Source organism: Oncorhynchus gorbuscha, linkage group LG09 (assembly GCF_021184085.1).
Source record: "Oncorhynchus gorbuscha isolate QuinsamMale2020 ecotype Even-year linkage group LG09, OgorEven_v1.0, whole genome shotgun sequence".
NCBI classification, from domain to species: domain Eukaryota; kingdom Metazoa; phylum Chordata; class Actinopteri; order Salmoniformes; family Salmonidae; genus Oncorhynchus; species Oncorhynchus gorbuscha.
In genome coordinates, this window is record NC_060181.1 from 30,309,771 (window position 1) to 30,329,118 (window position 19,348).

General features: G+C 43.7%; 1 protein-coding gene across 1 annotated transcript in view; it reads left to right on the forward strand.

The window, feature by feature from the left end:
* The first annotated feature begins 313 nt into the window (after nt 1-313).
* LOC124044347 (transcription factor HIVEP3-like) overlaps nt 314-19,348 on the forward strand; it is a 47,501-nt gene continuing 28,466 nt past the window's right edge. The window contains exon 1 of the mRNA XM_046364002.1: nt 314-714. The gene's annotated coding sequence lies outside the window, so the exon portion shown is untranslated. The remainder of the gene's footprint in view (nt 715-19,348) is intronic.

The window sequence follows — 19,348 nt, forward strand, 5'->3', positions numbered from 1 at the left end:
ACTGCCTGTCAAATTCATGGCAACCACTACAGTGTAGGCCTGCTATTATCCATTGTCTCAGTCATTCACCAGGATTTGTTCAAACTGAGATTATATGAAATATATAATATTATAGGCCTACCTAAAACTACATTGAAGGCTAATACCATGCCAGAGAGCCTTTACTGAGAAACAAAAGGCATAGATAGGCCTGTTTCTCCACTGTAGTGACTACAGTATGCCACTGCCAGCACTGCAAGTTGTTAAAGTGGGCGGAGTATTTCTCTGGTCTCGTGAGTGCTAGTGCGGTGCGCTGGAACTGCGTGGATCGAAGCAGCATGTTTTTCGCGAGGACCAGCTGTGTGTGTGGGACATTGGCGCACGCTGCTGTGTGAAATCGCAGCATCAGTTTGAAAAGGGACAATGAGGAGAGAAGAGAGGACCATCCATCCCTATCCCGCCAGCGTCAAGAAACATAACACTTCTCAACCTGGGGCAGTCCGTTTACAGGGTAGGCTAGATTCTGAAAAAGTATGCTCTGTTTCCGAATAGCCTACATGGCTCAAACGGTGTAGCTATATTGACAGGTAGCAAATGTACATTTTAGTATCTGGCTTTATTACCAGAATTTTGTATACCGGTATGCCCCTGGCTGATAAGCAAGGAGGTGATCTGTGGAGGAGACACGGCAACTGCACTGCAACGAAGTGAAGTTCACCACCAGCGGCTCTGCAGGTACAGTAATGCTGGATACATTGTATCATTGTTTGAAACCTTCAAGAGCTCGCTAGCTACAGTAACTGTTTTTCACAGGAGATGATGATAGGTTATTGTGCGTTCTCGCGCGTTGCAGGTCGCGTGCATAACACCTTCTATCCAACAAAACAGCGAACTATGATAAATGTGTTATGTTTTTGTGTATGAAGCAGAATGCCTTGTGATGCTCGTGGATTGAGTGTTGTGTGCATGTGTAGCTACTAGTTTATACCGACTGCCTCTGTTTTGTACAGTATTGGGTCAATTCCAATTATTGGTTTGTCATTGTTCAAGTGTAATAGGTAATAGTGTAATAGAGAAAAGGAAGAGCGAAACCAGTGTTTCAGCTTGCCAACCACACAGTCGCCAGGCAACATTATGCAGATAGGAAACGGAACGACCATGTGTTTTTATCTTTTTATCAGCCATTATTTTACAGTAGCCTAGGCTATTGACTCATCAATAAAATAACGGAAATAATTATGTATGAATAAGAATATCCTCTACTTGTGTTTGTCTTACAAAGACATCTTGGTCAAATATTATGCCATTTGCTTTTTCGAGTAATTTGTCATTCGATTATGTCATGATGTTGCCAATGTGCATCTCACTAATGTGAGTCGCTCTCTCAGGAACGCAAGAGCCCTCAATCCCACATCAGCATCCACAGGACAGGGATGCCATGCTTCATTTTCTCCTCCAATCTCCGAAAGCGAGAATAGGGAAATGAATTTACAACATAAAATGGAGGTCACATAACGTAGGCCTATTTCATAACCATTTTAGAATATCCGGAAATGTAGTGGTCATTCTGCAGAGCATGCCCTATGAATTGACTTATTCTGTGCATGGAATTCTAACCTGCTAGAATTCAATGTGACTGACGACGGCAGAGAGAACATCCCGTACAGTCCGCGGGAATGTCAGCCGCACAAGAAATCATATCGTTAACAATAAATATCAGCATACATAATCACAATTGCTCGGCTCAGATTGCGGCTCGTTTGGGTTTAATATTATGTCACTGCGGATATACTGAAGCATGCAATGTCAGTAGTCAATATATATCCACTGTGCCTGTCTGTCTGCACAGATCCGGACCCTATTCATCAAATTTGACTCTATTGGCCAAGTCAATTGTCAGAAAATGACAATGGTAAGAATTAGATGGCCTATATTAGACTCCAGCCGCGTAGGTTTCTTGGAATGAACGATGGCGTAACGCTGCCGCTCCGCAGTCAGTGGCACTGTTGTGGACGACACTGCTGCGTCCATCCATGCGCCCCGGTGACGCTTTCTCCATTCTCTAGCACGCACATAGCCTTCTGTTTGTTGCAAGCACCCCTTTCTTGGTGAAATACGGATACATATTGGCCCGCGATGTATCTGTTAATAGTGCATTATAAGAAGTATTACCCATGTGACAGTTGGAGTCCATCAACAGCTCAAGAGTGCTTCGATTTCCAATACCACGCGCCCCTATAGTATTAACTATCATCTTGCGTGTAATCAAGACGATGGACTGTCGTAAAGACAGAGGGCATTTCAGGCCAAACTGTTGAAATGTCGATTTTAGACACTTCAGAAATGTTTTTTGCTGCTTTGAATTTATAGAGAGAACAATACATATGTGTTCCATATCATAGTGTATTTTATTGATGCAGATATGATTTCCTAAATAATAGGCCTTGGACAATAAATGGTTCCCAAGGATTCAAACTCAACACCAAAACCTTGTTTTCTTCATCAAAGCTTTTTTTTGTTTTGGCATTTTCGACATGTAGCAGAGCATTGAAGCTTTTTGACCAGTTTTTACTTGTTCAGTTTTTATCGTTTTTTTTATCCTCTTATGTTGTGTAGTAAATGTTTTCATGCAAAGTACATTGAGTTGCATTCCATGTCTAAAATATGCTGTATAAATAAAGCTTGATTTTATTTAGTTGGTTTAGCTGTTGCTGGTATTTAACTGCTACAGTATTTAAAGTTGACGATTTAGGGCCAGGAATCTGGTGCCCCCAAACTGATCAGTCCTGACATCCCATGGCACCTAATGCTGTGCAGGGTTATTGGGTGTCAGTTTGGCATGCGGAGGGAGGAGAGAGAGGGCACACAGTCTCACTCCCTTGCTGTGGAAAGGTGGGATGTTTGGCATTCTTCTGACTGTGTGTGTGTGTGTGTGTGTGACTTCATAGAGGGAATTTCCCCTGTGGCTTTTCCCATTTGCAACATTATGATTTATTTTCTCCAAGGCGTCCCTCCTCCTTACTCTTAGACATATAACAGCAGGAATAGGTGTGTGTGTGTGTGTGTGTGTGTGTGTGTGTGTGTGTGTGTGTGTGTGTGTGTGTGTGTGTGTGTGTGTGAGAGAGATCATGTGAGATTCTAACGGTATGTGTTGATTGTATGCTGTTGCATAAACCTCCACTCCAACTCAGTTATTGGTGATGATGATGATGATCACAAAGCTGCTACTGAGGGAGGATGTGACTGATTAATATTTTGTGACCTCGTATTCAACTAGCCTCTAACAACACTAGTAGACATTTGTCCCAGATTTTATTTGTGTGGTAGAATAGAAATGCCCCTCTCTCAGCTATGTCGTGACTGGGGAGAGGAGAGACCAAGGACATCAGGACAATCACACTAACGTAAACTCACCCCATTCCGTACAAATGTGCGCAAAAGCAACAATCAAACAAGGCTACAAAGAAAACTAATGTGACTGTAGTGACTGTGTTGACATCAAAATCGGGGGTGTGAACTAGGTTTCTATTCAAGTGTTGATCGACATGGTAATGGCTCTATAGTAGGAGAAAAGTTGAAAAAACTGACCCTCCGTTACATCTTGACGTGTCATGTCGTAACGTACAGCAGCATAAAGCAACTACTTCTGTCTTACAATCTCTCTCCACCAGGTGTAGCACTTCTCTCATCCTTTAAAAACAAGAAATGGACAGTGACGGGGGTAAGGGGGGGGAAACTAGTCATTCTTTTGCGTCATCACTGCATACGATCATCATTCTCAAAGCCGCTGTTTACTTCTAAGATCACTTTAGCACCGCCCTAAAAACCTGATTAAAATTCGACACAAACCTTCAAATAGGTATGTAATGACACATTATATAAACTCTTTATAGTGTTTTATTTACATTTCAGAGGTGATAAGTTGGACAGATCGAGTGAAAACATCACAACATCTCTCCTCACTATCACACATTAGCTTCCCCACCGCCATTTTTAAAACGACCCGACGGGGCTCATTGCCTTCTAGAATTATGCCGAAACGGGCAGCGTTTAGGCCATGTAATTGATTCTGTTGGAAAGAGGAGAAATTGTGCTTTACATTGGTATTGACATTACAGTTGATCTGGAAGTATTATTTTTTTTTGGGGGGGGGGCGCTAAAATAAGGGCAATTATACGGACTAAGCCGATGTACGAGTTTACGTTAGATGCTATTGAGGAAAAACACCTGTACAGAATAACCTAAAAACCTAAGGGATCAATGCAGAACAATAACAATATGAACATTCGCACAGGTAAAATACCTTTTGTATAAAGCTTGAATAACCACAGTTTCACTTTCCACTTCCCACTTTCCACTATAGTATTTAGCCAAAGCAAGAGCATAATGCTGTGACTGTGACACTGATTGGCACAGAGCCCAAAAGGCACTTACCATGTTTGCCATTAGGACCAAAATGGAATGCAGTTTGTTCTTGATACGGAACATGAGCACACTTTGAGAAGCAACACAGTCTCACGAGTCATACCAGCTTGAGCCAAAACACATACAGTGGTGGTATGGTAAACATTTAAGAAGGAACGAAGAGTCTCCAAAGTGCGGTCCTGAAAGTGTGTGTGTATGTATGTATGTATGTATGTATGTATGTATGTATGTATGTATGTATGTATGTATGTATGTATGTATGTATGTATGTATGTATGTATGTATGTATGTGTGTGTGTGTGTGTGTGTGTGTGTGTGTGTGTGTGTGTGTGTGTGTGCGTGCGTGTGTTTTGCACGTGTGTGTGCGTGTCAAAGGTGTCTCTGTTCAGCCAAGATTAGTTCAGCCTGGTTCAGCCTTTCCTCATCCCTCAGGTGTCCGTCACTAGTGTTGGTGTGTGTGGAGTCAGTCATAACGCTGACCTTGGGAGCAGGTGAATAAGAGGAAACATTCTCTGGAAACTCCTAATCCTTGGTCTTAGACATAATAGTACACAAACAGACATCCTTCTAGAGAGCCCAGTGAACCAGAAGACTGATTATAGCCATGCGTATGGCGTAATGCTGATAATAATCTACAGGAAATAGCAGTCAGTTCAGTCCACCATTGATCTGTATGGTCCAGTAGGCTACATTGTGTCCAGTACTCATTACCTGATTAGAACAACTGTTTGTTTCCATTATACAGTATCTTGAAATCCCTGCCCACTGTCCTAACCAACTCACACATTGCACTACTATTGAAAGTAAAACTAAACAAAATGAATAGTCACTTGTAGAGGTCGACCGATTAATAGGAATGGCCGATTAATTAGGGCTGATTTAAAGTTTTCATAACAATCGGTAATCTGCATTTTTGGACACCGATTATGGCCGATTACATTGCACTCCACGAGGAGACTGTGTGGCAGGCTGCCTACCTGTTATGCGAGTGCAGCAAGGAGCCAAGGTTAGGTGCAAGATAGCATTAAACTTTTCTCATAAACTATCAATTTTAACATAATTACTTGTTAACTACACATGGTTGATGATATTACTAATTTATCTAGCTTAGAACATCCAAAAGTCAACGGTATATGAAATACAAATGGTATAGAGAGAAATAGTCCTATAATAACTACAACCTAAAACTTCTTACCTGGGAATATTGAAGACATGTTAAAAGGAACCACCAGCTTTCATATGTTCTCATGTTCTGAGTAAGGAACTTAAACGTTAGTTTTTTTACATGGCACATATTGCACTTTTACTTTCTTCTCCAACACTGAGTTTTTGCATTATTTAAACTAAATTGAGCATGTTTCATTATTTATTTGAGACTAAATAGATTTTATTGATGTATTATATTAAGTTAAAATAAAATGGTTCATTTTTCATTCAGTATTGTTGTAATTGTCATTATTACAAATATATATATAAAAATCGTCTGATTAATCTGTATCGGCTTTTTTTGGTCATCCAATTGGTATCGGTATCGGCGTTGAAAAACCATCATCTGTCGACCTCTGTCACCAGTAAATCATGAGTTCTATAAATGTTTGTGTGTGTGAGAGAGAAAGACAGAGATCAAGAAAGAGTGTATTGTTACTGTATCAACGTCACTCTCTTAAACAATTTTTCAATTTATAGACACTCAGACATATCCAATAAGCCAGTTATTGAAGCAGACAGAAGCCACAGTGAGGTTGAGGAGGACCTGATCTGAGAAGGGACTTGTCTTGGCCATTAATCAGGAGGGCTTCCCTGGGTCATCACCGTGACAGCAGACATGTTGAAACAGCTCTAAGTGAACATACGTCCTCCCTGTTGGCACCGGTTTACAGGACGTCACGAGTGGAAATTACACTCCTCTCTCTTTCTTTCTCTATATCATCCTCATGAATGAAAGGGCACACAAACGTGTGTGTGTGTGTGTGCTTGCCCATGCATTTGTGTAGATAAACATTTCTAGGCTAGTGTGTGTGTGTGTGTTCATGTGTTTACACTATGTTTGGGAATGAGCTCACATGTTGACTGGGTGCTGTGTTTGGCCTGGAGCCCGACCTGTACGTAGCCTGTAGCCCAGTCCTGTCAAGAGTTGGAGAGTACTATGTGACCCTGGTGGGGAGCATATGGACCCAGCCTGCTTTCACAGTGAGGTGGAGGGGCACTTTCTCTGCCCAGCCTGCCTTCTCACCAAGGTGAAGGGCTTGGATGGTTCTGTTATCACACTGTGAGCTTGGTGGGGAGTGTATGTACCCTGTATGAACCCAGAATGGTATCTCAGTTAGGTCGAGGGGTGGATGGAGATCTCTCTTTCTCGGTTCTCCCTTTCTCCTGTGGAGAGAAGTTTGGCGGAGGGATCCCCTCTCTCTCTCTCTCTGCCCAGCCTGCCTTCCCAGCTAGGTGGAGAGGTTGGCTGGTTCTGTGTGACCCTGGAGGGTATTTGTCTCTCTGCTTTCTCTATCGTTCAGTGTCCAGCTTGCCTGCAGTGAGGTGCAGGACCAGCCTCTCTCTGCTCTCCCTTTGTCCTGTGGCGAGAGCTGCCGGTCAGGCCAGAAGGCCAACAGCTGTAGGGCTCATTCACCACACACACACACACACACACACACACACACACACACACACACACACACACACACACACACACACACACACACACACACACACACACACACACACACACACACACACACACACACTACTGTTTTCATAGTTGATGAAGGTCATGTGTTCTCTGGGTTGGGATAGAGGACTATCTGCCAGTGTGTTAAAACAGGGCCTACAGTCAAGCTACCAATGCCAGTAGCTATAGCAAACCTATTTATTTGTTTGTGTCCTCACATCCTTACAGTGGGGATTGGTTGCAGCTCTGTGGAGAATAGTTTTTTAAAAATGGATTAATTGGTCTTATCAAGTCTTAAAATGTTAACGTGTCAAGCTTATCTGTGGCTGCCAATAAGGGCCGCTTTTATCGATATCTGTGGCAGGCTTCATTGATAGACGTCAAAAATATTTTCCTCAGTGCTTCCCTGTCCACGGTATCACTGCCATACTCTATCTTACCCTCTATCTCTCCTCTTATCCACTTTTCTCTCTACCCCCTTCTCTCTCTCGTTCTCTCTCACTCCTCTTACCCCTTCCCTTCTTTCTATCTATCCTTTACCTCCTCTTACCCCCCCCCCCCCCCACGTAATTGCTATAGATTCCTGGACAGGGGCTTGTTGGCAGAATGCCCCAGTGTGTTGGTTCTCTGTTGGTGAAATAAGAGAACATATGGCTAGTCCCTCTCCTTCTATCCCAACCCCCTTCCTCTCTGTCTCTATTTCTCTCTCGTCCTCTCTCCTCTCTTTTTTTCTGCATTACATCATCTTGATATGGGAGCTGATTGGTTTGGCATTACTGCTCTGTGAGAGCAAAGGGACCAGGAGAAAGCACTGGATCTGAAAGTGTGTTATTGGAGCTCAGTTCAACCAAAATGTGCTCATGCAACAGAGGTGGTTCGGTGAACCGCACACACTCTCGTGATGAGTAACCTTGCCAGATACCCGAAGACGTGTTTCTCATTGAACTAAGGTCTACGCTTTAGTTCAGCGGGTTAAAAACAGAGTCTTGTGGCGCTTCCCAGGGGAACCGGTTTCGAAACCCTGGTCGGTCGAACACCTAACTCACGCCGAGTCCAAACGACGTGTGTCAAAGTGAACTTGATACAGAGAAAGAGAGGGAGCCAACTTGGTGAGTTAGTGTGTTGTGTGGCAGGCTTTGTCTTCCCAACAGTTTACTGCTGGACATCCTGCTGAACCCCTCAGCCAGCTAAATGCATCACATCTACTCACTCTACTGTGTTTGGATCGATCCCTCTGATGGTAGTTACATCATAGCTCTCACTGCTGCCCAGTGTGTTTTGTGTGAGTGTGTTTTAGTAATGTGGAGTTACATCATATAACGCCGGTTCACATTGACGAAATCCAGAGTAGACCGCCTGTTAAGCCTTTCTGCATGATGGTTGTTATCAACTCTGTGCAATCAGCTTCCTGGCTCTGTTCCTAGTGGTTGGTGTTTTCTTGTATGCGTGTTATATTCTGGATCACATGACCTCATCTCTGTCACTACCTCTTCTTTTCGTCAATGACAGTACTAACAGGTGCAAGTACAGACAGACACAATATAATGTTGACATCCTCATGACATCCTCATCCTCAACACCTTCTTCCTGGTGACTGTTGAGTGTGTATGAATAATGTCACCGTTTCCTTGACACGAGTTGGTGTTAACCCCCCCTCTTTCCCAGACTCACACCCACGCACTACAGTAAACCTGAAGTGAAGCATGTGGGTTCAAAGAAAGAACTAGTGCGGGCAGTGACACTTTCTAAATGTAGCAGTTCCTCTTTCTACAATATTTTCTCTAACCGCACAATGCCTCCCATTCATGTCCTCTTTGATTTCCTTCATGGTCCTTTTTTTGTCCACTTCTCAGTCTGTCGGACTGTATTTATAATACTATCCCATAACAGATTCTTTGTGTGTGTGTGTGTGTGTGTGTGTGTGTGTGTGTGTGTGTGTGTGTGTGTGTGTGTGTGTGTGTGTGTGTGTATTTTTATGATTCCACAAAAACCCTATGTGTTCTGTTTATTGTATTTGTACTGTATTTGCCTAATGATTGCCCTGTGGTAAGTCTCATACACTGAACAAAAATATAAACGCAACATGCAACAATTTTAAAGTTACATTTCATATTAGGAAATCAGTCAATTGAAATAAATAAATTTGGCCCTAATCTTTGGACTTCACGTGATTGGAAATACAGATATGCATCTGTTGGTCACAGTATAGGGGTGGGGATCAGAAAACCAGTCAGTATCTGGTGTGACCACCATTTACCTCATGCAGCGCGCGACACATCTCATTGAGTTGATCAGGCTGTTAATTGTGGCCTGTGGAATGTTGTCCCACTCTTCTTCAATGGCTGTGTGAAGTTGCTGGATTTTGGCAGGAATTGGAACACGCTGTCGTGCCAATCCAGAGCATCCCAAACATGCTCAATGGCTGAAATGTCTGGTGAGTATGCAGCCCATGGAAGAACTGGGACATTTTCAGCTTCCAGAAAGTGTGTACATATCCTTGTGACATGGGGCCATGCATTATCATGCTGAAACATGAGGTGATGGCGGTGGATGAATGGCACAACAATGGGCCTCAGGATCTCGTCACGGTATCTTTTCCATCGATTAAAATGCAATTGTGTATGATGTCTGTAGCTTATGCCTGCCTACTCATACCAACCATGGGAGACTCTGTTCACAACTTTGACATCAGCATACCTCTTGCCCACACAATGCTAGTCTGCCATCTGCCCGGTACAGTTGAAACCGTAATTCAGCCATGAAGAGCACACTTCTCCAGCGTGCCTGTGGCCATCAAAGGTGAGCATTTGCCCACTGAAGTCGGTTACGACGCCTAACTGCAGCCAGGTCAAGATCCTGATGAGGACGACAAGCACGCAGATGAGCTTCCCCAAGACGGTTTCTGACAGTTTGTGCAGAAATTCTTTAGTTGTACAAACCCACAGTTTCATCATCTGTCCGGGTGGCTGGTTTCAGATGATCCCACAGGTGAAGAAGCCAGATGTGGAGGTCCTGGGCTGGCGTTACACGTGGTCTGCGTTTGTGAGGCCGGTTGGATGTACTGCCAAATTCTCTAAAACAACTTTGGAGGTGGCTTGAAATGAAATGAACATTTAATGAGCATTTAAATTAACATTTAATTATCTGGCAACAACTCTGGTGGACATTCCTGCCGTCGCATGCCAATTGCACGCTCCCCTCAAAACTTGAAAGATCTGTGGCATTATGTTGTCTGACAAAACTGCACATTTTAGAGTGGTCGTTTGTTGTCCCCAGCGCAAGGTGCACCTGTGTAAATATCATGCTGTTAAATCAGCTTCTTGATATGACACACCTGTCCTGTGGATAGATTATCTTGGCAAAGGAGAAATTACCACTAACAGGCATGTAAACATATTTGTGCATAACATTTTTCATAAATAAACCTTTTGTGTGTATGGAAAATCTTTTAATTTCAGCTTATGAATCATGGGACCAACACTTTAAACGTTCCGTTTATATTTTTGTTCAGTGTATATTTTGCCCAGAAACTACTGGCCGAGATTGAACGTGATAAACTTTGATTGTTATTGTCAGACTTGTGGAACTTCGTCATAGTAGCTCTACTAAGTGGTTCATAATGGTGCATTATTTCATCATGTGAAAGGAACGTTCTAGATGACTAGAACCACATGGTGTGGTTCTGGGTCTCCATAAGGGTTCTGATTTCTTCTGTTCTGTAGAAGAAATAGCCGCAGAAGAGAGAGAGAGAGAGAGAGAGAGAGAACATCCAAATCAGAATCAATTAGACTAAATGAGGTGAGCAAAGTATACCCATCGGGTTTCTATTTCCAAATGAATCTCTGAAGTGTCCTTTGTACAGACTGAGTAAATACATGCACCACATACATGTAATTAACCTGTTATTGGAACAGTTAATAACAGGGTTCTACAGAAATGGGTCACCCACCACACATAGCCCTACAGTATTATACATGTCAACATGGTGGCGTGTCAGATTGTTTAAATCATAGGGGAACATACAAGATCCTGTCTGGTCAGGTACTATTCAGAACTTCATATGGGCCTTCCTCTGAACAGGGTCTTTAAGATGGGCGACCACATGACGGTCATGTCGCCATTTCGTGTGGCTGTGAGGGAGGGTCTCTGTGTGTGTGTCTGGGTCTCTGTGTGTGTGTTTGTGTGTGTCTGGGTCTGTGCTTGTGTGTGCTTGGGTTTGGGTGTGGGTGTCTGTACATGTCGGAATACATACCACCTGGCGAGCTGACATTAGACGGTCATACACTTGCTTCATGCCATGTCCATACCAACATACCACTTAATACACATGCCCAGTACATTGATCCATTCTACGTAGTGGGCTAGTGTGGATATTGAGGACAGAGACAGTATAAGCCGTTGAGCTGCTACTTGGGGTGTGTTCTGCTAGGCAGAAGGTTATCTGTCTTTTATCCTGGTTGACTCCTGCTACGGCTGCTGCTGCTGCCTATTGAGTGGATGACCATTAGGCCTATAGTTAATTGATTGATATGATGGACAATGGGAAGATGGAGAGCGGAAATTCGAGCATGGGTATAGCAGCAGCAACCGGGAGAGACAGGACATTAAGCCTTGTATTTTATGTACAAGCTTATATTAACACTGCGTTTACATAAGGATAGCTGAATATAAACTCAAACACTCTCAAAGTAAAAATAGCCACAACCAGTGGAGGCTGCTGAGAGGAGGACGGCTCATAATAATGGTTGCTATGGAGTGGTATCAACCACATAGAAACCACGTGTTTGATGTGTTTGATACCATTCCATTGACTCCATTCGATCCATTATTATGAGCTGTCCTCCCCTCAGCAGCCTCCACTGGCCACAACGTGTGATTGCACAGGATTGATTCTCCTTGTGAGTGTGTGTGTGTTTTATTATTTCACCCCTTCATCATCTTCTCTCCCAGTTAGCTAACTGCTAGTAAATTGACTGTCTTGCTCTGAGGCGGGAACAGTACAGTACAATGAATGCAGTGAGTGTCTAAGTCAGTGAGGTTAAGGAGAGACAGGGTGGGGACTAGGGAGACTCAGACAAGCTGGGTGTATCTCTGTGATGTTATTCAGTGTGTGTGTGTGTGTGTGTCCAATCAATATGGCAACTAAAGTAACAAGTTGGTGGGCAGATTGAGGCTGGCATCGCGTTGTGGCAAATAGCCGTCCCATTCAAGGCCCAGCTGCCTGTGGAGGGCGAGGGAACACAACAAACGCACACTGGCAGCTTTGTCACTGGCGTTATTGCTGTGATGCTGACAAGGACTCTCTCTGTACTGCCTGCTACTTCTGCAGAGGGATGAAGACCTTGGTTAGGGCTGCCTCCTGTTTCTCTCTCCACTCTCCTACTGCCTCTGCCTTTCCTTTGAAAGCCAGCCAGTGTGTGTGTGTGTGTGTGTGTGTGTGTGTGTGTGTGTGTGTGTGTGTGTGTGTGTGTGTGTGTGTGTGTGAGAGAGTGGCCGTTCTTTAGCTACCCACTGCCTTGATGGCATTCCTTCAACACTCCACATGTCAGCAAGCTTTTAGCCATTTGAAAAGTGAAGCTGGAAAAAAGGAAAAAGAACCTCCCTCTCTCTCTCCCTCCCTCCCTCCCGTGGTATAAAGAGAGGAGTAGTGATGTCAGAATCACTGAATTGCCTGGACTGTGTTCAGCAGGATCTGTCTGGAGTATGCAGAGGGGAACGGTGTGTGTGTGTGGACATTCTCCACAACCACTCTGAAAACCTAGGAACCCTGTGAGCCTGTTATTTACACCTGGGTCCCTGTGTTTTCAGCTTTTCCACTAAACCAATAGGTAACTGCTCCCCCGCCTATTGAAAGTGAGAACTGAATGGGGAAACTCTCTGTTCTCCTTCTCTGCCAGCTGGGCAGCCTGAGATCCCTGCCAAGATTAACATGGCCTGACGTCACCCTCCAAATAAGGAGATCTCATTTCACTTTTACAATGAGCAAGATAGAGAGAGAGTTGGGTCCGCTCACCAACCAAGAATTCACAAAATGCGACAAACACCAAATTGAGACTCTGCTAGCAGAATTCTGAAAAAATACACTCCGTGTACAACGTGACACCAAATAATGCAGAGCAGAATGAGGCCGATACCGGTTAATGATCAAAAACCAGAAAAGAGCCGTTAAATTCAACAACCACCTAAAAGGAAATGATTCCCAAACCGTCCATAACAAAGGAAAACAAAAACATCACCTACAGAGAGATTACCCTGGAGAAGAGTCCCCTAAGCAAGATCCCATAGAGCCCCAGGACAGCAACACAATTAGACCCAACCAAATCATGAGAAAACAAAAATATAATTACTTGACATATTGGAAAGAATTAACAAAAAAACTGAGCAAACTAGAATGCTATTTGAATACCTGACCACTGTGACTGACCCACAATTAAGGAAAGCTTTGACTATGTACATACTCAGTGAGCATAACCTTCCTATTGAGAAAGGCTGCCGTAGGCAGACCTGGCTCTCAAGAGAAGACAGTCTATGTGCACACTGCCCACAAAATTAGGTGGAAACTGAGCTGCACTTCCAAATGTATGACCCTATTTGCCAAATGTATGACCATATTAGAGACGCATACAGTACCAGTCAAAGTTTGGAAACACCTACTCATTCCAGGATTTTTCTTTATTTTTGCTATTTTCTACATTGTATAATAATAGTGAAGACATCATAACTATGAAATAACACATATGGAATCATGTAGTAACCAAAGAAGTGTTTAACAAATCAAAATATATTTTAGATTCTTCAAAGAAGCCACCCTTTGCCTGGTGGAAATCTTTCCTTTGATTTGATTAGTCCAAATCTTTGGTTCCAACTGCCGTTTCTTTGTGAGACACAGAGTAGGTGAACATATAATCTCTGCGTGTGTGGTTCCCACCGTGAAGCATGGAGGAGGATGTGTGATGGTGTGGGGGTGCTTTGCTGGAGACACTATCTATGATCTATTTAGAATTCAAGGCATACTTAACCAGCATGGCTACAACAGCATTCTGCAGGAATACGCCATCCCATCGGGTTTGCACTTAGTGGGACTGTCATTTGTTTTTAAACAGGACAATGACCCAACACACCTCCAGGCTGTGTAAGGGCTATTTGACCAAGACGGAGAGTGATGGAGTGCTGCATCAGATGACCTGGCCTCCACAATCACCCAACTTCAACCAATTGAGATGGTTTGGGATGAGTTGGACCCCAGAGTGAAGGAACAGCTGCCAACAAGTGCTCAGCATATGTGGAAACTTCTTCAAGACTGATCAACTGCCATATATATTGGGTGAAATGCTACAGTGTGCAATTACTGCAGCAATATTTGTGACTTGTTGCCTCAAGAAAAGGGCAACTAGTGAAGAACAAACACCATTGTAATTACAACCCATATTTATGTTTATTTATTTTCCCTTTTGTACTTGAATTATTTGCACATTGTTACAACACTGTATATAGCCATAATATTAGAAAATATCTATATTCCTTTGGAACTTTCATACACAACTTTCATACACAACTTTCATACACAGACCGAAAGACAAGCGTAATAAACAAACTATTTGTCAGCTCAGTGCACAGAGAAGAGTGGTGTCTCAGTGCACAGAGTAGAGTGGTGTCTCAGTGCACAGAGTAGAGTGGTGTCTCAGTGCACAGAGTAGAGTGGTGTCTCAGTGCACAGAGTAGAGTGGTGTCTCAGTGCACAGAGTAGAGTGGTGTCTCAGTGCACAGAGAAGAGTGGTGTCTCAGTGCACAGAGTAGAGTGGTGTCTCAGTGCACAGAGTAGAGTGGTGTCTCAGTGCACAGAGAGTAGAGTGGTGTCTCAGTGCACAGAGTAGAGTGGTGTCTCAGTGCACAGAGTAGAGTGGTGTCTCAGTGCACAGAGTAGAGTGGTGTCTCAGTGCACAGAGTAGAGTGGTGTCTCAGTGCACAGAGTAGAGTGGTGTCTCAGTGCACAGAGTAGAGTGGTGTCTCAGTGCACAGAGTAGAGTGGTGTCTCAGTGCACAGAGTAGAGTGGTGTCTCAGTGCACAGAGTAGAGTGGTGTCTCAGTGCACAGAGTAGAGTGGTGTCTCAGTGCACAGAGTAGAATGGTGTCTCTCAGTGCACAGAGAAGAGTGGTGTCTCAGTGCACATACAGTAGAGTGGTGTCTCTCAGTGCACAGAGAAGAGTGGTGTCTCAGTGCACGTAGAGTGGTGTCTCTCAGTGCACGTACAGTAGAGTGGTGTCTCTCAGTGCACAGAGAAGAGTGGTGTCTCTCAGTGCACAGAGAAGAGTGGTGTCTCAGTGCACAGAGAAGAGTGGTGTCTCAGTGCACATACAGTAGAGTGGTGTCTCTCAGTGCACAGAGAAGAGTGGTGTCTCTCAGTGCACAGAGAAGAGTGGTGTCTCAGTGCACATACAGTAGAGTGGTGTCTCTCAGTGCACAGAGTAGAGTGGTGTCTCAGTGCACATACAGTAGAGTGGTGTCTCTCAGTGCACAGAGAAGAGTGGTGTCTCAGTGCACATACAGTAGAGTGGTGTCTCTCAGTGCACAGAGTAGAGTGGTGTCTCAGTGCACAGAGTAGAGTGGTGTCTCAGTGCACATACAGTGGTGTCTCAGTGCACATACAGTGGAGTGGTGTCTCTCAGTGCACAGAGTAGAGTGGTGTCTCTCAGTGCACAGAGTAGAGTGGTGTCTCAGTGCACATACAGTAGAGTGGTGTCTCTCAGTGCACAGAGAAGAGTGGTGTCTCAGTGCACATACAGTAGAGTGGTGTCTCTCAGTGCACAGAGAAGAGTGGTGTCTCAGTGCACATACAGTAGAGTGGTGTCTCTCAGTGCACAGAGTAGAGTGGTGTCTCAGTGAACGTACAGTAGAGTGGTGTCTCTCAGTGCACAGAGTAGAGTGGTGTCTCAGTGCACGTAGAGTGGTGTCTCTCAGTGCACGTACAGTAGAGTAGTGTCTCTCAGTGCATGTGGAGTAGAGTGGTGTCTCTCAGTGCACGTAGAGTAGAGTGGTGTCTCTCAGTGCACAGAGTAGAGTGGTGTCTCAGTGCACGTAGAGTAGAGTGGTGTCTCTCAGTGCACGTGGAGTAGAGTGGTGTCTCGGTGCACATAGAGTAGAGTGGTGTCTCTCAGTGCACGTAGAATAGAGTGGTGTCTCTCAGTGCACGTAGTAGAGTGGTGTCTCAGTGCACGTAGAATAGAGTGGTCTCTCTCAGTGCACGTAGAGTAGAGTGGTGTTTCAATTACCCTTCTCACAGTCACAAAGTGGGCTCTCATTCATTCATAGTCTTTTGCTCTGTTTCTCTGTCTCCCTCTCTCACTCTCTCTCTCTCTCTCTCTCTCTCACTCTCTCTCTCTCTCTCTCTCTACTCTCTCACTCTCTCTCTCTCTCGCTCTCTCTCTCTCCCTCTCTCTCTCACGCTTGCTCTCTCTCTCTTGCCGCATCTCTTACTTACCCTCTTTCTGTCAGATGTGGAGGGAAAACCACCTGCCTCCAGGTAATGGACATTGATATTCTCTAACCTTTTACTGTTGATAACTGTGTTTTATTCCACATTGTTAATTTACTAGATTATTGCCTGGTTTGTGTGTGTGTGTGGTGATTCTGTGAATGGTTTCCATGTGTGTTGTTTGTCCGTCCATACTCCAGCACTCTGTCAGAGACCCCTGGGCCTCAAACACACACCACACACACACACACACACACACACACACACACACACACACACACACACACACACACACACACACACACACACACACACACACACACACACACACACACACACACACACACACACACACACACACACACACACACACACACACACACACACACACACACACACACACACACACAACCCTAGGAATGTCAGCATTGCATGTGTGTGTGTGATGGCCCCAGGGCTCTACTTCTGTCTTTCTGACAGACTGCAGATGAAGCTGTGGTCAGTTTCTGACTCAATGTCCTGCTAATACTGTTCCTGAGATAATGTAAGAGGGAGAGAGAAAGAGAGAGGGAGAACAAGAAAGAAAGAGGGGGAGAGAGCGAGAAAGAGAAAAAAAGAGAGAACTGGCAGATTGAAAAAAAGATACATTTCATCTTGAAATAATACATTGTCTGTGAGAGTAGGGCCGGGCAATGTGGCCAAAATATCATATCACAGTATTTTTCACATTTTTGACGGTATGAAATTATTGGACGGTATTTTATGTTTTTGCATAATACAAGTTTTACATTTATTTGCTTTATGAGTGGTGTGTGACCCTAGCGTGGCAACACATATATTCTAAATGATTTCAATGGGTCTTTCTCCATTCTGATTGTTTTATACTGTTTATTAATTCAACTTAAAATAATTTCCTGCACTCATTTGAGATAATGTCCACACTGCCACGTAGGGCTGTATGTTATGGGCAGCAAAACAAGGTCATTTTTTTCACCAAATGTTGCAATTGTGATTTGACTTGTGATTTAGATTAAAACACTTGGGTGAACTGTTGGAATCATAGAATGCCATGGAGGAGTTATTTTTAGTAAATACTTTCTTAATACCTAACTTTTCTTAACTGCATTGTTGGTTAAGGTTTGGGAGCATTTCACTGTTGTATTCGGCGTAGGTGACTAATAACATTTGATTTGATTGTTGCAGGGTAGGAACCAAGTGATGATCAGTGTTTCCTAGGGGACCCTATAATCCTTGGCTACATTAAATGTTTCTTCATCTAGCCAACATATTCATGCTTCGCCTATTCCTCTTTGATTTAGAAGATACTGTTGCACAAACAACATGCTGATTTAGGCCTACACCAGCACTGATATCAGGCTGTATTAGCTAGCTACGTTTGCTCTGACTCAGCATATTTATTAGCTAGCTAGCCAGCTAACTAACGATTAGCATTAGTGGCTAACATGATTTAGCTAAAACTTGAGCAATATTTATATTAAGAAGCAAGTAGATACAACATCTTTGTCATCAACATTGTTTCATGTGCTGCATTGACCACGGAGATTGAACACAAGTGTCTCCTGGTCACGCCACAACAAACCAAATCCTTGATTGACAGGGCGGGGCTAGGTCTGTGTGGAAAGCGGAATGGAGAGAGAGCAGAGAGGAATGACTCAAGTAGCATAAAAAGGGATGGTACACACAGCATATCACATTTAACAAACCAAACATTCAAATACCATTATAAAAGGTCAAATAAAACCCCAAACCGGTCCGTGCATCAATACCGGTATATAGTAAAATAATGTAACGACCCTGGGGTAATCTGCCGCTCGAGCATGCTTTTGCAGAACAGTCGATAGCGCTCCGGACCTCGGGCTAGAAGGTCGAGGGTTTGAGACCTGCTCCCTGCTATTTCATTACAATACGGTATACCGCCCAGCCCTATGTGAGAGTGATGGAGGGAGAGAAAGAGAGACAAAGAGATGTTTCATGTTGTCATTGGAAAAAAAGTATTGTTACATAAGCCATTACAAAGAGTTTGGTGACACAATTAACAAAATGTTTTTTTTTTGGCAAGGTCGTTTCACAGAGTATCTTTGCACAGTGTTGTTAATGCTGTTGAATTATGTTGTAAATTCTTGATGTCAAAATATATTTTCAAATTTAGATATTACATTTTGTATTTACTATGGTTTCTTAATTCGTCGTTGTCATCTCAAGAACTGGATCATATTCTCGGTTTCTCTTCTGGTGGGATACATGTCTGTAGAGCGGCAATTTAAAGCCAGGTATTGATTTGGGGATTTGTACATTTATTTGTCCAAAAAGATACGCTTTGTGGGAGGGAAGCATCTCAATTGGATTTCTCTCTCTCTCTCCCTCTTTCTCTTTCCAGCTCCCTCTTGTTCTCTCTCCGTCTATCTCTCCATCCCTTTTCCTCTCTCTTTCCCTTTCCATCTGTCTTTCTCTCTCTTTCCATCTCTCTCTCTCCCTTTCTCAACGACGATGCTGGGAGATATATTTAGCTCTCCTTCCCTCCATCTGCTGTCGCTCTGCGTGGTTTAGGGGCGTCACCATAGCAACCACCACTGGGTGCATATAGGTACGAGAGGAAGGACGTTTACTGTGTTTAAAAAAAAGTGTTTTAAACTAAAACAAATTCTGTTTAGTCATTTTTTTTTGGGGGGGGGGGGGGGGGGGGGCTGTGTGAAGTTGCTGGATATTGGCGGGAGCTGAAACACATTTTCGAACACTTCGATCCAGAGTATCCCAAACATGCTCAATAAGTGACATGTCTGGTGAGTAT